Source organism: Dendrobates tinctorius, unplaced genomic scaffold (genome assembly GCF_039654945.1).
Source record: "Dendrobates tinctorius isolate UK_male_01 unplaced genomic scaffold, ASM3965494v1 ptg000203l, whole genome shotgun sequence".
NCBI lineage: Eukaryota > Metazoa > Chordata > Amphibia > Anura > Dendrobatidae > Dendrobates > Dendrobates tinctorius.
The window spans coordinates 18,949,703-18,955,052 of NW_027361870.1; the positions used below are offsets into that span (position 1 = coordinate 18,949,703).

Genomic DNA, 5,350 nt, shown 5'->3' on the forward strand with positions numbered 1-5,350 from the left:
GGGGGTCCCCCTTTTTTTTAGAGCCAGAAAGGCAACGCAGACAGCTGTGGGCTGATCTTCATAGCCTGGGAAAGGGGACATGGATATTAACCCCTTCCCAGGTTGGAAATATCAGTTTGCAGTTGTCTGCTTAGTCTTTCTGGCCCTAAAATATGGGGGACCCCTACGTCATTTTTTTTGGGGGGGTCCCCCTTTTTTTTAGAGCCAGAAAGGCAACGCAGACAGCTGTGGGCTGATCTTCAAAGCCTGGGAAAGGGGACATGGATATTAACCCCTTCCCAGGTTGGAAATATCAGTTTGCAGTTGTCTGCTTAGTCTTTCTGGCCCTAAAATATGGGGGACCCCTACGTAATTTTTTTTGGGGGGGTCCCCCTCTTTTTTTAAAGCCTGAATGGCTACGCAGACAGCTGCGGCAAGATATTTAACACCTGGTAATCAGCCTGCAGCTGTCTGCATAGGCTTTGTGGGCCAAAAAAATAGGGGGAACAGCACGTATTAAGTTTAGTTTTTGGTAATTTTTTAAAATAGCAAGATAAGCTTCCCACAAATACCCTGTTCCCTGCCTTGAGAGGCCACGATCTCGTTTGCGAGATAGCTGCATAGTCACAACTTTTGTGACGTAACAGCGATCTCACCAGCAAAATCGCTGTGTGTGAGAGCGCTCAGCGAGCGGCACCCCTGCCGGTATCGCTGATCGCTCTGGGAAATCTATGGACATTTCTTTGGTCGATGGTCTCCCACTGGCCAGCACGCATCGCTGCGTGTGACAGGCTGGAGACCAGCGATCAGGTTTAAAAAAAAAAATTAAACTCGAAAAAATAGTGTGATTCTCACCTTACGATGTCCCGCGCAGTCTTCCGGCCTCTCTCCACGCTCCGGTCACAGTGATCCTTTGCACGAATGAGCGCGAGACGTCGTTGCCGCGAGACCGTGACATTCTCGCGGTCATTCTCGCAAAGGATCACTGGTACCGTAGCGTCAAGATAGGCTGGAATACTGCGTGGGACATCGGAAGGTGAGAATAAAAAGATTTTGTATTTTAATACAATTTTTAACGGGTGGACAGCGATGCCGTCCGCTCGGCATCGCTGTGATGATCGCTGGTGAAGCTGCCTGTGTAACAGCTCACCAGCGAGCACATAGCGACTTACTAGCGATCCTGACACCTTGATATCGGTGTCGGGATCGCTGGTAAGTCGCTTAGTGTGACGGGGCCTAGGCCACAGCTGTCTGCTTTGCCTTTCTGAGCAAAAAATATAGGGGGACCCCACGTCAAAATTATTTTAGGCCTCCCAGGAATTTTACAGCCAGAAAAGAAACGCATACAACTGTGGCCAATCAGAGCCTCAAAACAGGCCATGTTTATGAACCCCAACCCAGCCTCCATTTAACATCCCATAGTTGTCTGCTATGCATTTCTGGCACCAAAATATAGGGTGGACGTTGCATCTACATACAAGTTTGCAATCATAAAGGAAACGCAGACAACTTCGGGTTGATATTAATAGCCTATGAAAAGGCAATGAGTATTATCCCCTCGCTCACATTCGAAAAATATGAAGCCGCTAACGTATGGCTACTTTTAGTAGCTATGCAATATCAGTGCTCACTACCTAAATTAGTTGTTATGGCTTATATGTAAATTTTTGTTTTTTAGATTTTTATTAGTGTAACTGATATAGTTCCTAATTCCATTTTCTATTTGTGTGTAGGTGCGTGATTACCCATCCCTTTGGGACCCGGCAGACAGGCTGTACAAAGATCGTGGCAACAGGGATCGTTGCTGGGCCAAAATTTTAAGTGATATGTACCCTGACTGGCACTCCTTTACAAAAGCCACACAGTCACAAATTGGTAACTAACTTTTTCAGGATTATTTTTGTTATCACTTGTTATTAAAGCAAAAAAGGTGGTAAAAATCTTGTTGTCTTTCTTTTGTAGACAGTGATGTCAAACAACGTTGGCGTTCGGTTCGGGACAGGTTTAATAAATTCATTGCCAGCTGTCAAAAAAGTGGCGCATCCCCAACCAGCAGAACATTTCCGTACTTCCAAGAACTTCAGTTTCTCATCACCAGCCGGACATTGCGAAGGTAAGTTTACGCCAAAAAAAAAAAACCGCATTCAAACAGTTTTCTTTATTTCAATTACTTCTCGGATATAGAAATTTTACATCTTTTTAATTTTCTGAAATGCTTAGCACACTGATGGTTCCAGTTACTCCTTGGAAATTGTCTTCCACCTGTCTTTAAGGAGTTTACACAGATGCTTAGCACTTGTTTGACTTCACTCTGCGGGCCAACCTCAACCCACACCATCTTGTTTGGGTTTAGGTCTGGTAACTGTGGAGGCCAGGTCATCTAGCGTAGCACCTTACACAGGCTGGAGGTGTGTTTCTGGTCATTGTCCTGTTGACTACACAAATTATGTCCCAACGAACAGCAAACCGGATGTAAGAGCATGCCGCCTAAAGATTCCGTGGTAGCCATGCTGGTTCACAATGCCATACATTTCGAAATCCACAACAGTTTCACCAGCAAAGCACCCCCACAGCATCACACCTCCTCCTCCATGCTACACGGTGTTAAACAAGCATTGCAAGTCCATCCGTTCACCTTTGTCATTGTATACTCCCTTCGTACTGATTCTACAATTTTCATTATAATGAAAATACATAAAAGTCTTTGAATGAAAAGATGTCTAAGAACTTTTGGTCTCTATTGGACATCTTCACTATGCGTTATAAAGTGCTTGTGAAGCTCCAATAAATTCTGACATGTGCAGCAGCTTCTAACAATACTGCATGTTTCGCTGCCATTTGTTGGCACTGATTGACAGCAAAGATAATTTGCACTGTGTATATATAGCACGCACTGATTCCAAATGAGTAAAATACAAACATGCGTTATAATCATGCAATGTAAAATGGGGCACCGCAGTTGTCATGAAATTTTTTTGTAGTTGGCCAAACAGTTTGTCCGAATAAAATATGTAATTTTTAATCCTCATGTTTTTCTTTTTTCTCTCAACAGCACTCAAGGGAACATAATTGAAAACGTCAATGAATCAGAAGATGGAGCAGGGTCTTGTGAGGCAGGTGACATCTCGGCACCATGTCGCAACACAACTTCTGATGTAGCCCCATCTTCATCAGCTGCCGAAACATCTGTTTCTGCAGCTGATGAACCATTGGGTTCCTCAGAAGCATGTGTAGCCACTGCCTTTCCGGTGTCTGGAGAGCCGAGCAAAAAAAGAACCAAAAAAAAACACATTGACACCACCTTAAAGGCATCCTCGGACACACTAGATTTAATTAAAAAAACCACAAGCGAGGATGAATTTGATTTCTTCGGCATGACAATTGCCAATAAAATTCGAAGCTTGACACCGGAGAGGCAGTCTATATTAATGACAATGGTGCAGATGTCAATCACTGCTTTACAGGACCCTGCTCCAATAGCATCATACACTAATATTTTAATGGGCGTTTTTAACCTGTTCCGACCCACACCACCCACCCAACAGCAGCGGCCAACGGAGTATAGGCCAACAAATAACACAAATTACTTTTCTGACTCAGGCAGCTCCCAGGCCAACTATCCGTATACCCCTGAGTACCACTATCTCCCCTAATAGTTACTGTCAATGGTGCACAAAATCCCCCTAAAAATTTGTGTTGTTTAAAAATGTCCGTTTTGGAGTTCTTCAAATGTAATAATATTTGGCTGTATTTCTAGTTTTTCGATGCCAACAATTTCTATATTGTTTTCTAAATAAAAAATATTGTATTTACAATTTGTTAGTTTTTTTTGGGTCAGATTAATGTAAATGCAGTGATCTCTGCCTGTCATGTGTCGAGAATCAAAGGACTATGGGCGGGAGGGTCAAAAAGGTGGTTGATGCTGCAGAAACTGTAGGATTTCCAGCCAATGTACTGTGTGTAGGCTTTGAAGAATGAAAATGAGGTGAAATAAATGAAACACACACCATCAATACAGAATCAGAATTGGTTTTATTGATTAATACAACCAAATTTTTTTTTCAAAATTTTGAAAAAGTTTATCACTACAACTTGAGTGGTCCTTTCTTTTGTGACACTCTGTTCTTCCATCTTTCACTGCTGGTCAGGCTGCCCAACACCAGCACAGGAGTATTGCCAATGCACGGCACCTTCGGGACTCATAAAATAGTCAGTAAAGGTTTCTCTCACACGCACACCAGAGTTGGATGGTCTTCCCAGACACACGTTGCGCAGCTGATTACATTGTGGCTGCTGGTACTCCAAATCTACCTCTGAGCTGTACTCCCGAGCATAGTTATGTAGTACACAGCAGGCCTTAATCACAGCATCAACGGTGTCAGTATCCAACTGGATGGCAGTATGAAAGATTCTCCACTGACTAGTCATGATCCCGAAGGTGCATTCCACATATCTGCGTGCACGACTCAGCCGATAATTAAAAATCCTCCGCCGGTCATCCAGTCCCCTTCGTGGGTATGGGCGCAGCAGGGTTGTCGTTAAGGAAAACGCCTCATCCGATACCATCACAAAGGGCACTGGATCTGTGGAACCCGGCAAAGGTCTTGGGGCTGGGAGCGTTCCGCCATCTTGAAGAATTTGCTGACCAATCTGTGATGATCGCAACACCCGAGAATCCCCAGTACTACCATAGGCACCAACGTCAATGGCAACAAATTTGTAATGTGCATCAGCCACCGCCATCAGGACCACCGAAAAATACTTCTTATAATTAAAGAAGCGTGATCCTGATCGTGGTGGCTGCTGAACCCTCACATGTTTACCATCAACTGCACCTATGCAGTTTGGGAAATTGGCCACAGACTGAAAGCCTGCTGCGACCTGCAGCCAAGTCTCCTCGGTTGGGGAAGGCATCACCATGGGCTGCAATTTCTGCCAGATCACGTTACATGTGCACCTCACAATTTGAGAGATGGTGGATTTACCAACTCTAAATTGGAGGTGTAGGGATGTATAGCTCTCTCCTGTGGCCAAAAATCTGCAAAGAAAAAGAAAAACAATATTAGAAACGTTAGCAAAACAAGTAATTAAACATGTTTAACATATTCCCATTTAAGAGACTACATGAAAAAATGTTAAAAAGATATCAATGTCCATCTATGTGTAAGTGACGTGTGAAAGAGCCTCAATCACATACAAACCAAAAAATATATACTTACCGCAAGGTGATGAGCAGCCTTTCCTCAGCAGTGATCGCCTTCCTCATTATGGTGTCCGCAAAGGTCAGATGTGGTGCCAATATATGTAACAATCGGTCGAATGCCGGGATGGACAGCCGACAAAACAAGATGAATTTGTCCGGATAGCTGAA

The 5,350-nt window shown here is 43.8% G+C and overlaps 1 long non-coding RNA gene across 1 annotated transcript; it reads left to right on the top strand.

Annotated features, from left to right (window-relative positions):
* The first annotated feature begins 1,001 nt into the window (after positions 1 to 1,001).
* Positions 1,002 to 3,721, top strand: LOC141057309 (uncharacterized). Its single transcript, XR_012222027.1, has 3 exons — positions 1,002 to 1,854; positions 1,942 to 2,092; positions 3,032 to 3,721. It is a non-coding gene; the product is annotated as an uncharacterized lncRNA (long non-coding RNA).
* Positions 3,722 to 5,350: the final 1,629 nt, after the last annotated feature.